Raw genomic sequence first — 17,748 nt, forward strand, 5'->3', positions numbered from 1 at the left:
CATCCTGTACTTGCGTCCCCTTGGTAGCGTTGCCCGCTCTAAGGACTCCAGTTTCACTGTTAGGCCGACAATATTCAGCCCTTGATATCCACCAAATCCATCAACTGCCATCCATCAAATAAAATCATGGCTGCAACTCAACTTCCTAAAACTGAACTGTGACAAATCCCACATCATCGGCCCACATCCCTCACAAACAGCCAACAACTTCTCCCTCCCCATTTACAACGCCTCCCTTGCTCCCTCACCTCAAATACATAATCACGAAATATGCCATATTTTCCGCACTATAAGTCACACTTTTTTTCATGGTTTGGCTGGTCCAGCGACTTGTACTCCAAAGCGAGTTATATGTTTTTTTTCCACACTGACAGCCGCGACAGGGCGCTGTAGGCTTGTGTGCCAGTGACTGTGTTTGTCATGTTGTTACACTTCAATGACCCTAGATGGCACTAATGTGTGTGGCATCTGTGGAGTATGTCTGTTGTATGGAGGAGCTGTCAGTTGTGTCAGTTATGCTTGAGACAAGATGTTGGCGCCCGCTCTGAAAAAAAGCTACCTAAACAAGACATAAGTTCATCTCATTTTAGTTGATATATGAATATAATCACAGCCAGTATCTGCTACTCCTGTAGAGGCGATGCGAGGACAATGACGTCACCGACCCACCACCGCCTTGTCGCCGTCACATGACCAGAAGTAAGCTTTGACGACAAGCCAACGTAATATCTGAATATTTTGACACACATGCCTCACCTCAGTCGACATTCTCCTGATATTTTGTCTTATATTTTGTCTTATACTCCATAATGACTCGCAGAAGTAATTCCGCTTTTCGTAAGCCAAAGACGACCAACTTACGCGCAACCGTTCTTTCTTCTTCTATGGTTTGGAGTGTCACGTGGTTCCGTCTGCGTGCTTGTTTACAGCACCGCACGTAGGTGTAGAAAGACAGAACACAAATGCCCCCAAAATGAAAATCATATTCTGCAGATTACAGGCTGAAAGTGGTGAAATATGCAGCCGAAAACAGGAATCGAGCAGGAGAAAGAAAGTTTGGAGTGAAAGACACGTGAAAGAGAAACTTGTGAGAGAATGGCGAAAAGCGTGGGATACTCTAACTGCAATGAAGACAACAAAGCTAATCGCGGGCTAAAAGCTAGCTGGCCACAGCTAACGAAGCAAGCAAAATGGGTGCTTGAACAACGTGCTGAGAGGCTTGTCAACAGTGCAGTTACGTCTCCGCGCCCAGGTAGGTGCCAAGATGAAGAATATAGATGACCTTTTGAGTTGTTTAGGCTATAGTTACACAAATAACTATATGTTACGTTAACATACTACCTATTCACGTTACGTTAACAGACACCGACTTTGCCTGTTTTTCTCCATTTTATTTTTATTACTATAACTTGCCTTTCAAAATGAAATGTCTGTTCTTGGTGTCTGATTTTATAAATACATTTCCCCCCAAAAATGCAACTTATAGTCCAGTGAGACATGTTTTTTCCCCCTCTTCACTGTGCATTTTTGGCCGGTGCTAGTTATACTCCAGAGCAGGAGTGCTCACGCTTTTTCAGCCTGCGAGCTACTTTTAAAATGACCAAGTCCCAAACATCTACCTCCTACTATAAATGTAGAAAATATATATTTACTTGATAAATATGAGTATACATTGTACATGTATTTCGGGGTGCACACACTTTTTCAGCATGCAAGCTGTAAGTCAACATGATCTATCGCTTACTATAAAACATATATACAGTATAAAAGCAATATATCATATATAAAATGTTACATATAAAAATAATAACTAAAATAATATTATATATATCAAATCTAACCGTAAACTAAAGTAACATACTAAATACTAATGATTAGTATTTCACATTCACAGCTTCAAAGTTTACAGGTAATCAAAGTAGCCAATATCATTCACAAATAATTCACAATTCAATTCAATATGGAAATCAAGATAATTACATGTAATTCCAATTCAATATTTGTGTACATAACCTGAGTACCGGTAATATGTCCATCAAAATAGCTACGTAGCGTTCATTAGACACGCAGTTCATGTGTTACGTCGAGTTAGCATTTGCTATCAAACATTATCGATATACAAAAAATGAAAATGATTATGCAAAAGACAATGCAGCCGAAGTAAAGGCAACACATTAAAAAGGTTTCAGCAACAATTAATCAGTTTGCATCTAATTCATCATGAAATAATAGTTTCAGAAACAAAAGTGAAAAAAACACGCATTTCTATGGTGGAGTTTGTGATGCAAAGCAAGGCCCTCAAACAATTCACTTTTTTCTACATAACAAGCCGCTACAAGTGAACGGATAACTTTTGTTATAGATATAGGCATCTTACCGCTGAGTACTGATATTGTAGCTGACAGATTGTAAAAGTCATATGACATCCACAAAGTGACGTTTATCGACCACTACCTTCACGACCGACCGGTAACTCGCGATCAACGTAATGAGCGACTTATAGCCTGGAAAATACGGTACCTCGACAGCACTCTCTCTTTAAAGAACCACATCACCCAGGTAACCCAAACTGCTTTTTTCCACCTAAAAAACATTCTTTGCCCCTCTTTGCCCTTCCCTCAACCCTCCTGTTGCTGAAACCATCATCCATGCCTTCAGACTCGATTACTGTAACAGCATTTTCTATGGCCTTCCATGCACGTGTCAAACTACAGTATATTCAGAAGTCCGCTGCCCGCTTAATCACCCACACTCACCCCTTTGACCACATCACTCCTGTCCTCCAAAACCTCCACTGGCTCACACTCCAATCTCACATACATTTCAAAATCCTTTCATTCACTGTCAAAGCACGACACAATTTGGCTCCCCTCTACCTCTCTGACCTTCACCTTCACTCCAAAAACTATCCCCTTTGCTCCTCTGATGCCAATTTCCTGTCATCACCCTCGATGGCCAAGTCCCAGACAAAGCATTTAGGTTCGCTGGCCCCTGCTCTGGAACTCCCTCCCCGCGCCACCCGTAAATGCACTGACGTGCCCACCTTCAAAACCCATGGTAAAACCCACCTATTTGAACTGGCTTATAATGTTAAATGCTTACATTTTGTTCAGTGCTCAGGTATCCTCATTTAACCATATGATTGATATGTCCTGTATTTTACTACTTTATTGTACTGTATACTGTATCAGTCATTTTCTTGCTTTATTGTAAAGTGCATTTGAGTTTTTAGAAAAGCGCTTCCAAATAAAATTCTTCTTCTTAGTATTATTATTACTACATCCCTCCTCCCTGAGCTACAACCTTATTGTGGTGGAGGAGTTTGTGTACTGATGATCCTAGGAGCCAAGCTGTCAGGGGCTTTTACGCCCCTGGAAGGGTCACCCATGACAAACAGGTCCTAGGGGAGGGACCAGACAAAGAGTGGCTCAACAGACCCCTATGAAGAGAAAAACAATTGGGTTTTCCCTTACCCGGTGAGGGAAAACAAGGGTCACCGGGGCCCCCCTCTGGAGCAGGCCTGGAGGTGGGGCACGATGGCGAGCGTCTTGTGGCCGGGCCTTCGCCCATGGGGTTTGTGCTTAGGCGCCAAACAACAGTTCCGAATACCCGCCCTTTTTGGAGTCCTGAGAGGGAGTACTGGAGAGTGCGAGGAAATTCCCTTGTTCTGCTGGGGGACTTCATGTTGGCAGCGACAGTGAGTCCTGGAGAGGCATAATTGGGAAGAACAGCCCATGATCCGAACCCGAGCGGTACTTTATTTGACTTCTGTGCTTGTCACAGATTGTCCATAACGAACATCATGTTGAAGAATAAGGATGTCAACATGCACGTGCACTTGGCACCAGGACACCGTTGGCTACAGTTCAATGATTGACTTTGTGGTCGTGTCATTGGACTTGCGGGCATATGTTTTAGACACTCGGGTGAAGACTGGGCGGAGCTGTCAACCGATCACCACCTAGTGGTGAGTTGTCGCCGATGGTGGGAGAGGATTCCGGTCATACCTGGCAGACCCAAAAGCACTGTGAGGGTCTGCTGGGAATGTCTGGCCGTGTCAGCTCTGGAAGAGCTTCGACCATGTTCCGACCATAGTCCATGGGACTCCGGAGGCAGCTGACGGGTACCAGCACTCCAGAGGTTTGCGGCTCTGGTGGTTGCCGAGGGAGGGGGATGAGTTCGGGAAAGCCATGGAGAACGACTTACAACGGCTTCGAAGAGATTCTGGACCACCATCCGCCATCTCAGGAGACGAAGCAGTACACTGTCAACACTGTGTATGGTGGGGATGGTGTGGTGTTAACCTCGACACCAGATGTTATGGACCGGTGGAGGGAATACTTTGAAGGCCTCCTCGATCCCACTAACATGTTTTCCAATGAGGAAGCAGTGCCTGCGGACTCGGTGGACTCTCCAACAGGAATCTAGGAAAGTTCACCTGCACTGTCCAGTATCCACGTATTTATATCACAGTCACACTGGCTGAATTTTTGGTTGAAAAGTTACTGAATTGATTTAAAGTTACTGAATGGTTTTGGATCGTATCGTTCAAAATGAACCAATATCGTCCTTGAATCGTATCGGCAACTACGAATCGTGATACGAATCGAAATTAAAACGAATCGTTACACCCCTAGTTGCGAGTGCTTTGGCTTGAAGACCAGAATCAATGCTGTATCCCAGTGAGCTTACCGTATGTTGATTCAGGAGGAGGCTAAAATATTGTTTCAAACCTTGATGAGTCAAAAAGGGGGAAGGGAGTGACAGTGAAGTGTTTATGGCAATTAAGGGGTGGTTCCTGCGGTTTAGGTTTATGCTAATTTACATAACCTTAAGGTTCAGGTTGAAGCTTCCGCGGGGATGATAAAGAAGCAAGACAGTTTCCTGACACATTGGCTGAGATTAAAAAAGGATAAAGGTAAGGAATTGTTTTCTATTGTATTACTGTTTCACTTAATTCTTGTGTTTAGTGTTTTTGTTGGTGTTTTAGATCCATGTGTTGTGTGTGCAGCATGAGTGACTTAAGTGTTAAGGTGTTATAGTATGAGTTCCAACTTACCCTAAAATTCGACTTTGGTATCACAACGCGTGATACCAACGGAACTCGTTCGTAACCCGAGGACACCCTGGTGTCATCTATCAGTTAAACTTGTTGGTTTTGTTGAGACATCTAAAAAAAAAACTAGCTCTGTCTATCTAAATTAGTTTTGTGTAAAATATGTGAAATATGTGACCCTGCCCTCCTCCTGCTAATCTTTTCAAATCTGCTGTTCTACGACGTAAAACAAGATGTACAAGATCATTTGCCAAATGTGTATGTATGTTGTAAGGGCGGGAGGTTGAGGCATCTGTGTGTGGAGTTACATGTTCTCCCCGTTTCTCCGGGTACTCCAGCTTCCTCCCACATTGCAAAAACATGTTAGGTTAATTGGGGAATCTAAATTGTCCGTAGGTATGAATGTGAGTGTGAATGGTTGTTTGTCTATATGTGACTTGCGATTGGCTGGCGACCAGTCCAAGGTGTACCCCGCCTCTCGCCCGAAGTCAGCTGGGATAGGCTCCAGCATAGCAGCAACCCTGGTGAGGATAAGCGGCATAGAAGATGGATGGATGGATGGTGTTGTGAGGTAGCTATATAACATTGAAATAATGTTAACGTGTATGCACCTTCCTTTATGGAAGGAAATTATTATAAACCATTTAATTATCTCATCTGCCTATGTCACAGCCAGCAAGCGATGAAGTGTGATGATGTAATAAGAATCAAGTGGTGTCCCATTTCTTAGTGGCTTCTTCCCCTTGGCCCTCGGTTTTAAGGGGTAGGGGAAAGGGTAAGACAACGGGTAAGAAGGGGAAGGGCTAAGGGGTAGAGTTGGGATTCAGCCTAAATGCCAGCATTAGAGTATTAATACATTAAAGTTTTAAGGGGTTAGGTATGTGCATCATGTTAAAAGTTAAAATGAGAGACAGTGATTGACAGTTTGTCACTGAGAAGGCACTTTTTATACCTAAAGGTGCAAGTACTGTATACATTACCTCACCTCAACCTTCTCAACTAGATACTGTTGACTTGAAAGGGCACTGCTTCTATTTACACTGCATGTAATGTAATGTAAATAAGTCCATTAATGTTGTTATGGGTTGGGTGTTGCAGGCATAAAAATCAGTAGGCCGTTTGCTAAGGCCTAAAGTAACCATCTTCCTGCAGCGTCTTTCAAAGAAATACAGGCTGAAATCATGTTGTCATTGTACATTGTTTTGAAGTGTCATTGTTATTCATTCAATAACTTGCACTGAAACCGGAGGAACATTTACACAAGACGCAACACAGAATGAGTTTTGTTTACAGGGGAAAAAACTCATGTTACCAAATATCCTGGTTTCACTTTGCGATGAAACTGTAATCAACTGTACAACTGTGTCATTGGACAACATTTATACTTGGGTGTTAACATTGTTAATACCCTCTATTAAACGGTCAGAATGTTAAAAATGGATCATTAAAAAAAAAAAAGTGGAAGCTTTAGAGTAAAAAACTCTTCAGGTCTTACAGTTTGGAATTCAACCAAAATGTTTATCTAGAGTAAAATATTAACTCAAATGTGCTTGCTTTTTTGTGTTTTTTTTATGTAGTACCGTCACAAAGGGTACCACTGATGGCAGGAAGAATGTGATGAACAGAAAACAGACCATGTTGCAACTTAGGAAGGCGGGACATGTGTCTGTACAATAACGTCAAAGTTGACGAAACTTCCTACGGAGAAACAGTTTCTAAATCAAAAATCTATACATGAATGAAAATTAAAAAGACATTCAGTAGAATGTGAACTCAGCCAATGCCGAGGCCATCCTCATTTGGATCAGCCCCAACATGCATTTCTGACAAAGCAATTAAGGACAATGTAGGTAACCGCACGATCTTGGAATGTGAACAAAAGTGATCATATTTTTTAAAATCCTGTGTTCTGCATTGTTTCACAATCATCCACAAAGATGTATTGAATTCCTCGGTCCATTCCTTACCACCACACATTTTTTTCTGGGAATGTGTGTAATCCTGCTAACTGACACAACACACAATCCTGCAATGCAAACACAACCTACTTGACCTATAAAGGTAATAACACATTTCATGGTTTATGACAGTCAAACTGCCCTGTAAGAACAACACAATTGGTGCAATCTCCTGGACGCTCTCGTTCCATCTTAGTGAATCCCATACAGCACGACATTGCACAGAAAGCTGCCAGCGATTGGGCAACATCCCATTGCAGTATGCAGCTTGTGAAACGTGCACTTTTTATTGCAGCTGCTGCTCATGTCTGTGTTAGACTATGGCCAACCTTTTTTTTATCTCCCTCATGTTTTGAGACATAACTTGTACTTCAAAAACAGATGGATGTGAAAATTCACACAATTGCTTATAAAAAAAAATGCTTAAAATCTTTACAAATATGGTTTTAACGCAACAAAAACAGATCTAGGTGAAAAATGAAGAATTATTTTAACCTCCCATTTGACTGTTGTAAGCAGAGATCGCCATGCCAACTATTGCAGGGGGGGAAGTGGTGACAGCCATGGCTGACATAACTATAGGCTTGTCTCCTACAGCTAGCTAATCACAGCTCTGAGGCAATCAAAATCACTTATTGCTTCACGTTGCCTTAGAATACATCAGAGAGGATGTCAAACTAAATGCAGGCAGCCCACTGCTTCCGCCTCTGCGCATATTTTCATTAAGCCAAAAGATTAATGTATACTCTGCCCACTACTGCACCTTGAAGTAATCCCATACTTGTGTTGAAGTCATTCACACCCTTCATGACCCCTCCAACAAGCTGTGGACAAAAAACAAAACCCAACAGAGGAGGACCTGGGCTAAATGCACACTGGTATTCATTTACAGGAATGCACAAACACTTGAGCTCATCACTAGGACCCCTGCTCTTTTTCCCAAGAACAAAAAGGCAAGACCTGGTGGGGAATCTGGCAGATGTGGTCATTCTTAAGAAAATATATGTAATGCTTGAGAGACAAACTCACAAAAAAGACTTACTTTTCATTTGTTTACAATGTTTATTTTACTTTTATGCATTCAACACGTTAAGGAGTGAAACAACAAAAGGTATGCTAGTGATGCACAGCAACAGTAATTTTCACATGCCATGAAAACGTTTAGCATTTAGCCTTTGCAGAAGCACAATAGCAGGTGGAGCAAATGCCACTGTCCCACTTTATGTAAACAGAGACATACCAGCAGCCTTGGAGGCCTCTTTGCGTTCTTATCAGGCTTTATGATGCATATAGCATATGTGAAACTATGTAGGTTACAGCCCTGATATTTTTTAAGCCTGGAGCATTACAAATCTGGTGTAGACATGCAAATACACACACAGGTTAACACACCCATACTGAGAAAGCTGTCACTCAGCTCAGTTGATCCAGTTCTTAACAGCCTGTCTACTTTTACGCTGGAGTGGGAGTGATGCTAAGTAGCCACTAATCCATGTTTGAGGGCTAAGGAGGCATTCAGTGGGACACTAATGTTCAATGTACAAAGACATCGTATCATTCATCTCCGGGAGCAATGACCAATGTGTCTGAGCTGCTGTGTTATTTAGCAAAGAGACAAGGAGGATGTGGGGGAAGGTCAAAATGGCCTTGTGGCTCAGGTGGTGACAAACGCTGACACAGACAGCTGAGGACAAGCATTAAATGTATCTGTAAAGAGCAAAATACAGCGAAGGTCGAGGTGCTCAATGAAACGTTAAAACCCGACATAACTCACCACCGAAAGGGGCTCGCTCTTTTCTGTTATAGCTAATGACTTTTTGGGAGTTTCCCATGTGATTCCATTTCATATGCGCAATGAGGTTGGTCGTACGAAACTTAATGACAAGGTTTGCACTGAGCCAGCAGTCTCTGTTTGTTTACTGCTTTGGTCAGATGTGGAACTCCAGGTCAAGTTCAGCAACATCTTAGTTGACAGTCACTATGTTCACATGTACCAAAAAAAAAAAAAAAATGATTGCATGAATTGTTGCAAAGCAAATTCTAAAAATGCATGTATCATAATTTCCGGACTATTGAGCGCAGCTGAACATAAGCCATCCCAAAAAAGATTTGTACATATATAAGCCGCACCTGTCTAAGCTGTAGGCGTCCACATTGTAACATGGGATATTTAGGACAGAGAAAGACGTTACAAAAAGATTTTTTTAAAACTTTTAATTAAATAAATACTTTTTTCCAAACAGTGCCGAACAGTGCGTGTAACACATCTAGTTAAACAGTCGCCCACGGAACGAAACATCGCCACAATTCCCTCACCACACACCCCACCAGCCAGCACCAACCCCGCTCCGAGACAAATCAGCCCCTGAACCTGTACTCCCCTCCCCACCACGCAGTAGTCCAGCCCCCCGAAACCCACCAGTGACAGTGGACCTCCCTACACCGCTCCACGCTGCCAAGATCCACCGGCACACCCGAGCAAAAGCCACTACTGTAGATTGATCCCCTTCAACCGGAAAGCCACATCACATGCACCTCTCCATGCGTTCTCCATGATGAGGGTGGGTGCACGAAACGCAAAGTGATTGCTTCGAACCACATGAGATGTCGCGAGACACGAACGCGACAACAAATTAGCCGCATCACTGTATAAGCCTCAGGGTTCAAAGCATGAGAAAAAAGTCCAGGTACAATCATCTGCTTAGTCAAACTTTATTTAGTGAAGAATGGAATACCTATATACAGTACAACAATTATACAACATCATTGACATGTAATCCATGCCAAAAAAAATAATCACTGCATAGCGGAAAGCTTGTTTTTAAATAGTCGGCCAAAGTAAGTCGTCACAATGCCGATTTTTGTTTACACAAGAGCTGTATTTAACTACGGTATGTTATCCATTTGACCCAACAGCTTCTACAAGTGACAGCTCGTGAGAGATAGCGCATGTCAACGGGGACTTCACATAGAAGAGTGAAAATTGGAGAGGCCGAACTATTACGGGAATGTTTTGCAAACGTATTTTTGCTGCTACGAAATTAGGAACACATTGCATATATTGTATTTGCGCATGTACCAACAAGATGAGCACTATCAACTAGAAATGCATGGTCATACACAAAAACAATACATTCCATTAGACATCCCCCAAATGTTTGTTATTGACTGTATGGTATATGAACCATACGAGCTGTTCAAAGCAATCAGGTTCCAATAATGTCAGCTCATATTAAACTTACTTTGTTTGAATGATATTCCATATACAGTAGAACATATAATCTCAAAATGTTTAGCGCATATTGAGATCTAAATACCCTGGAGGGAATACATAATATACTCACTTTCATACACCTGAATCCAGAACGAGACACTAATATTTAAATTCAAAAAGACTACAGTCTGTGCAACGACGATGTCAGAATAGTTTGTAATGTTGTCAATCACTAAAATTACCTCAGTGTTCGTCTGTATATAGCTTTTTTAAATTTTTTATTCCAAAGTGCCAGATGTATTTTGAAGAAGGGGAAGCTATAATTAAGCGAGTGTGAGGCGGCTCATGTGTATTTAATGTCACTATAAATGCTTAAAGCAGATGTAACATTTTTGAAGTTAATGAGAACCAAGTTTAGGGGAGTCTTGGATAATAGTGACACGAAAAGGCAAAGCACCGTGCCCCATGCATACTTTCCTGATTTGCACTTTCCACGAGAGACGGTTACGCTAAATCAAAGCCATGAAAGGAGGAGGTCACCTCCTTTTATTTTTGGAGCTCAAAGCCGCAATTCTGCCATGAAATTGGCTCAAACCTGACGTGTATGCCCACACGTTGTCACTGAAATCTGTGACACTGCAAACACCATCAGAATTGTTCCTCCAGCTGTAAGAACTTTAACTCCTTGACAACATTTGGCTTTGAAGAAAGAAAAACGTAAATCATATAAAAAGATAATACAAGAATGACACGTTCGCCTAACCTGCTGACTAAAAACATGACAAGGGAGTCAAAAGTTGACATTTACAGTGCATTCAAAACTTGTTTGCAGTGTTCAGTCACCACCATATCATAAAAACCATGTAAAAGATAACTGTACAATGTTAAGTTCATGAGAAATAGTGGCAAACAAAACCTTGCAATCACCGAAATATGTCAGTGATACCTCTGATGATTGGACACAATGTGATTTTTAGATATCAATACATGACTAACTTAATGTTTTATTTACGTGAAGGTAATTTTGCCCCATAGCTATAGCCTGGCTCAGTGTTTCCCAGCCTTTGTTGTTTTGTGTATCCCCAGTCTTTTTGTCATACCATGAGGACCTCCCTCACTCATACATGTTGATAATTCTCCTAAAGTAGAACGTAACACAACTGCTAGGATTTTATTGGCACAGCTGTGCCACAGGTTATTATCTCCCTGGGGAAACTAGTTGTAGCACACGTTCCATTTTATTGTCTGGCTTAATATGAAATGACTTACAATATTTACTTATCTTGGAAATTAAATGTTCCCACGTACCCCCTGCAATTTGCTTGTGTACCACTAGGGGTACGCATGCCCCTGGTTGGGAATCCCTGGCCTAGCTTCTAGCTTTGCAGCTGGTGTGTGTTAAAAGCAAAACAGAAGCAAGTTCCCAAGCTATTAAGTAAGTGTGACGGCGGTGGACACAATGTATTATTTTAAGTATTTATTTTAAGTTCCTGTACTTTGTCAATATTGTCTGTGTAGCAAAATTTGCGTGCGAATTTTGAAAGCAGCACATCAATAATGACTTCCACTGCAAATAATTTTTCAGGATGCAATTACAGTTAATATCACAGCAACTCAATAAAACCATGCTATTCCTGTCAGGTTTTTGTGTCCTTTTTTCACCCCCAATATCCAGGAATAAATCAAAGACCAACGATTCATTTTATTATCACTATATACCTCGATAATGTAACAATTACAACCAACCTCCGAAAAACAATTACTCTCCTTTAACTGCCAACGTTTGTGCACACAGAGTCACTGCGTTTACACTCGGCCCAGAACATAGCTGAACAACCATCACTGCTCCATGGAGACACAGCACAATGGGGAACTGAGTGCTGAATTAGCTCTTGTGTGAATTATTTGACATTCCCTCAAAGCTCTCGTTGACATCAGTGCCTGGTTGAGAAAGACTTTCAAAAGCACATGAATCCTTTTACATAGACTGCTTTTTCTTCTTTAAGCTCTCTGATGTTCTCTACAAGCCCTTCCTGTTTGTTATTGACCACAGAAAACTGTACAGAGCGAGCCAAAACAGCAATTAAGAGTCAAACCTTCAACAACTCCAAAGTTAGTTTCCACCAGGCAGCAACATTTTGGCTTTTTTTGTTCTGTTTCTCATGGTATTTAAATGTTTGCTTTCCATTGTCATACATTGTGAAAGGTACCTAAATAACTGGACCAAGAGCAGTGGTACTGTAATTAAAGAGTGGAGCTCAAAACACTGCAACTCAATGACTGGTCAAGAGAGAATTCGTCTGTCCAACAATGGAAATACATGTGGAAAAACAATGGAACACCAAGCCAAATTTTTCTCCTCTTGCAAATACAGTCGAACTAAAACACAAAACACAATCCGTTCTGGGACACTGCTCAACCTCCAAAATATTGTAATAGTATCAGAATTTTTTTCCCCACATCGAATGTGAAGCTTTCGTAGTTTCACTCTAATTGTACATACAGTACAGTCGTACCTTGCTATATCGTGGTTTGAGCACCGTTTGCTCACTATATCGCTATTATTATATAAAATATACACAGTATATGCGTATGTACTGTATGTAAATATGAGTTTGGATGTAGTAGTAATATTAAACGAGGATAATTAATGAAAAAAAACAATAATAAAAATGATATAATAGTATGTAATGATAAATGTTATTTACCTTTGAAGAGGAGAGAGGAGTGGCCGAGCCTACGTAGTCATTGTCATATTGAAAAAAGGACAAATGGTCGTCGTCGTTAGACTCTTCTAAAAGAGGTAGTGTTCTGTGGGTGGTGTAGAATTAAGTAGGCCTATTAACTCTTCATAAACTTTAATCACACGCTCTGTCCGGGTTGTATCATACAACTACAATTTAGCTTTCCATTCCTGTACCTGTTGGTCTCATTAGCAGTGTCACAGTGCCCTCTACTGGTCAACAATGTAGCAGTATAAATAATGGAGTTACAGTACTAAAAGGCAAAATACATGAAAAAATAGACCAGTCGGCGTGTGTTCGTATCTCCGAAAGTTCGCATGTCAGATGTTCGTAAGTTAAAATAATAAATGATCGCTGTTTCATGGTTGACTATGGCCTATTATGAGTAAACAAATATTGAAAGATATAGTATATGTAGTATTCTGGTCACTAGGCATCAATAATGTTTTGAGACATGACGTTAGATTACATGACCTTTCACACTACATGGAGACCGGCTACTGAGCCAGTAGAGAAGATTCTCCTCTCATTCCGAGTGGAAGTGGTAAGTTTTTAGCTTCCTTGTCCTTCCTCCCCACTGTTTGAAACAGTTTAAGTTTCGAATAAGTAAATTGAAGAGGCCAAGTAGTTAGCTCGCTTGCCTGCTATGCTAGTGACGGCCGTTATGTCCCTGCAGTGATCCGGTAGCCTGAGCAATGTGATGTAAACAATAAGACAATAGCATTGGGGTGTTATTTCATGTCTACAGGGCTCTAATAAAGTTAAAACTCCTATTTAGAAAGTCGTAAACAGTTTTCTATGCTCGAGCTATGAAAATAGTTCTTTTATTAATACTGAATCCTACTTGGCAGAAATTCACTTACCGCAGTTGGGTCTGGAACCAATTAGCCGCAATAAACGAGAGACGATTGTATATGTGCCTAAGAAGAATAAACCGTCTAGATTTCACATGCAAATGGTTTGTTACCAATAAGTACACATCAACAGTTGGGCTGCACTCCAGATTTTAACACTATGATAAAGAACACTTTACTCATTTCTTCTTTCCTTTGGATTTAATTTCTATTCCAGAATTCTACATTCATTATGCATTGTTACTTTTGTGAAAAAGAGCTGCATTCCACATACAATATTGAGCGGGTGTTGACCAGAAGGCTGGTTTGTGTTTGGGGACTATCCATTACACAATCCGAGGGAGCAGACAAATTTGATATTTTGGGATCTCTTTCTTGAGTGAGGTCATTATGAGAGAACTAAAACTGTGGTCCCATCAAGCCAATACACACACATTTACACACAAGGCTATTCGCTCACAGTCACAAGCTCAACAGTTTCCAAGACGACTGCAAACAAACAGCCCATGCAAGCAGTGACCCCACCCCAGCAGAAAAGAAGAACAAGAAGCAAAGACAGCGAGACTAAAAAAGCCAAATAAAGCAGGGATCAAGAGTGCAGGACCGAGGACATAAGGACATGAGGACACTGCATATGACTCACCATGCCATGCCATGGCATGTGCAAAAGCCTGATTTCCCAAGAAGATTGTGATGTTACATAACATCCCCTACCTTTAACAGTATCCTGTGATCCGTACAGGTTGGAGCATGGACACAATCAACCATACAGACACAAACACGACAAAGAGTCACTTTTACATCTCTTGGAACAAAAAGAGGAATAAATCACCAGGCAGCTCTTTACCAAAGAAAAGGCTGTTTGTTGAAGCTTCTTCCGAGGGTCAGGCGAGCCTTTAAGGCACCCACATCCACAAATTAAAGAGGATACTGGCATTTAAAAACCTTTGACCACTACAACCTTTAACTCCATTGTAAAGGCCAAGCCATCTGGATCAAACACAAGTGCTTCACTCAGATGTTAAAAGAGTTTGGGTTTGAATGAATGAAGCAGGTGGCATCACATCCAGACAGTGCTTTTCTCCAGCAGATGTTCTATGATTGGAATTACACACTGTACAAGTTTTAGTGTGTTTCTTTTAGGTGTGGTTGTTTTTTCTCACCTCGGGGGCGATTACTGTTTGGCTTACCATGTCATGTTTATGCATTTAAAACAGGTTTTATAACAAATAAGGCCATAAAACAAAACAGCTACAATGCTGGTGTAAGGAAGACACTCTATTCCATCTTGGACCCATGTGTGCAGCACCGCGGAACAAACGGGTGGTCTCGACAGGCTGGAAATTGGCCAGGGGGCTTTGAAGAGTTTTTGTTTTATTTGAAAGAAATTCTCAGCATGTCTGTACCATGACAGGAAGCGAAAGAAGCAAGAGTTCTTCTCAGTGACTCACTGTCCCTGCTCTGTGCTCTGACCCCTTCTATTACATCTGACCGCTCAATGACATGCTGTCAGAGCAGAGGGAAAAGACTTTGCTTGTGTGAGACCCTCTGTTTCCGGCCCTGTCAGCCTCAAGCTTTAAGGGGGGTTGTTCCACAAATCCAAACAAAATATCCATCAATGAGAGGGAAGTGACAGCAAGCAATGCTGATGACATGTAGAAGGTCAAGCATCTTGATGCAGACTCCTAAGGGACTGTTTGCCGTATCAACAAGTACATCGAGCAGCCTTGACACAACAAGTCCAGCGAGAAAACAGCAATCAGTTTGCTGTCGATCTCTGCTAAGGCACAACAAAATAGCTGTAGATTCCACCTTCCAAGTTTTTTGTAGGATGTGTGTTTTTGCTTTAATATTTCTGCTAATTCGGGTGGAGCAAAGCACCTGTGAGTGGGATCATGTTTAATATGAATAGCAAAAACATTCAAATAAAATTAAGGACAACACTGAATATTAATACAATGTTTCTATAATACAATTCTGATCTAACAGAATTGCGGTCATCTGCTTTGATCGGTTGGGTTGAAATCCAAATCCCCTTTGAACAAAACAGTTGGAGGTTGCAAAACCTGGGCAGAGGCACTGAATTTATTATCTACTGAACTGGTTCCACAAAATTGAATAAACTTTCTAACTGATTTTATTACCAAATTTGTTGGCATTGCCTTCCCGAAAATGTACCTTTATTTTGTGCATTTAACTACACAAACACAAAGCAAAAAAAAAAACGGTTTACCAAAAAATACAAAGTCATGTTGAGTGTTCCCTCCAAAAGTTATACACGGAGGGACAGCCCTGATCGTCACATTTTCAATCGGCTAACTACATCTGGTACTGCTAGAGAGAATATTCAATGGGCCATGATGAAAAAAAAAAGCATGTGTCTTTTGAAGAGTTTTATTGTCATATGCATAGTAAAACAGGCAGTTATACTATGCAATGAAATTCTTATTCTGTTCATTCTTCCAAGAAAAGAAAGAAAACACAAGAAAAAGAATAAGAACAAGAAGGATGTCAATATGGTGATGCTGATCTACATGCAATGTGTGTGTGTCTGATATATTATCATGATATATGGTAAATTACATATAAATATCACATATATAAATTGGTATTTTGGTCAGAGAACTACTGAAATAATGTTAAAATGATCTGAAATCGATTTTATGTGTGTGAAAAAACAGTTTGGGGACGTCCGACACTCAAAGAAGGGGTGTAGTTTAACCTCATTTCCTGCACTTATCTGTTTTTCATCCGTGCTTCCTCATCAATGTTATGTGGTGGTTCCCTGAGTGACGGCCCCGCAGATAAAAACACTCACACATGCACGTGTGTGCATGTCTATGTGCATTGTGTGTGTGTGTGTATGTGTGAGAGTGAGCATGGAGGAAGGACACGCTTCCTGTCAGGATGTGGGGTCCAGCAGAGGGACAGTGGCTCAACGCCAGAAGTCACAACTCTCTGCCGAAGCCACGGTGTACAGGACTGTGCGAATGTGCGGGTGTCCTTTTGATTGGAAATTCATTCATGTGCAATAGTCCACTTTCTCGCTAAATGCTGAGTGTGCATCTCAGTTTAGGCGGTAAACATGAAGAGACTTCAGTCTCAAGCTAAAGTGACGTTTTCTTTCATGATATCCAGAAATGCATCGTTCCACTTGAACTTGAAAAAAGGCCAATTATCGGCATTTCTACTGGGCCTCAACCTCCACGGTCCATAGCAACCACATAATAACGAGACCACCAAAGAAGAGACCTTTCTTCCACTCATGTCTCCCTCTCTCCTTTCGTATCTTTTTGTACTCCCTCCATTCATCTCCCTGGTCTTTTTTTCCCCCCACCTTGACCCCACTCTCTTCATTTCACTCTTCCACAAGCTTATTTTTCCGGGAAAAAAGTAGACAACCTCTCTTAATAACAGAAGGTGCTACAGTAATGTGCTAATAATTACTAAAACAAATAGGAACATCACCAGAGACTAGAGCTGAAAAAATTAATCAATGAATTGATGATTGTCCAATTGATGGACAACTACTTTGGTATTAGATTAACTGTTTTGATTTAAAAATGTAAATATTCGCTGACTTCAGTAGGGGTGTCACAAGATCTCGCAATATTAAAACATGTTCAGAAAAAAAATGTCTTGCGATAATACTGTAAATAAATTAATCACAAGATAAACAAAAATGAACTTGATAATTTTGCCAGCCTCTCTATACCGCCATGTGCATGCATGTCTGTTTTCCTCATCTCTCGCCTCCAAACAGGCATGAAGAGAATTCACTCATTGTGCATTGGTTTAGTACCTGGATGCTTTATAGAGCAACGGCGAACAAAGTGAAACTTATTGTCAGTCATCCAGTCGCTTTGTCTCTGTGAGGGGAGGCGGGGCCACTAGCATACACACACAGCTAAAGAGTGGAGCT

General features: G+C 41.1%; 1 protein-coding gene across 4 annotated transcripts in view; it reads right to left on the reverse strand.

Moving 5' to 3' along the window:
- add3a (adducin 3 (gamma) a) overlaps nucleotides 1-17,748 on the reverse strand; it is a 105,846-nt gene that overhangs the window by 48,617 nt on the left and 39,481 nt on the right. The window lies entirely within an intron of this gene.

Source organism: Dunckerocampus dactyliophorus, chromosome 6, assembly GCF_027744805.1.
Source record: "Dunckerocampus dactyliophorus isolate RoL2022-P2 chromosome 6, RoL_Ddac_1.1, whole genome shotgun sequence".
Classification (NCBI taxonomy): domain Eukaryota; kingdom Metazoa; phylum Chordata; class Actinopteri; order Syngnathiformes; family Syngnathidae; genus Dunckerocampus; species Dunckerocampus dactyliophorus.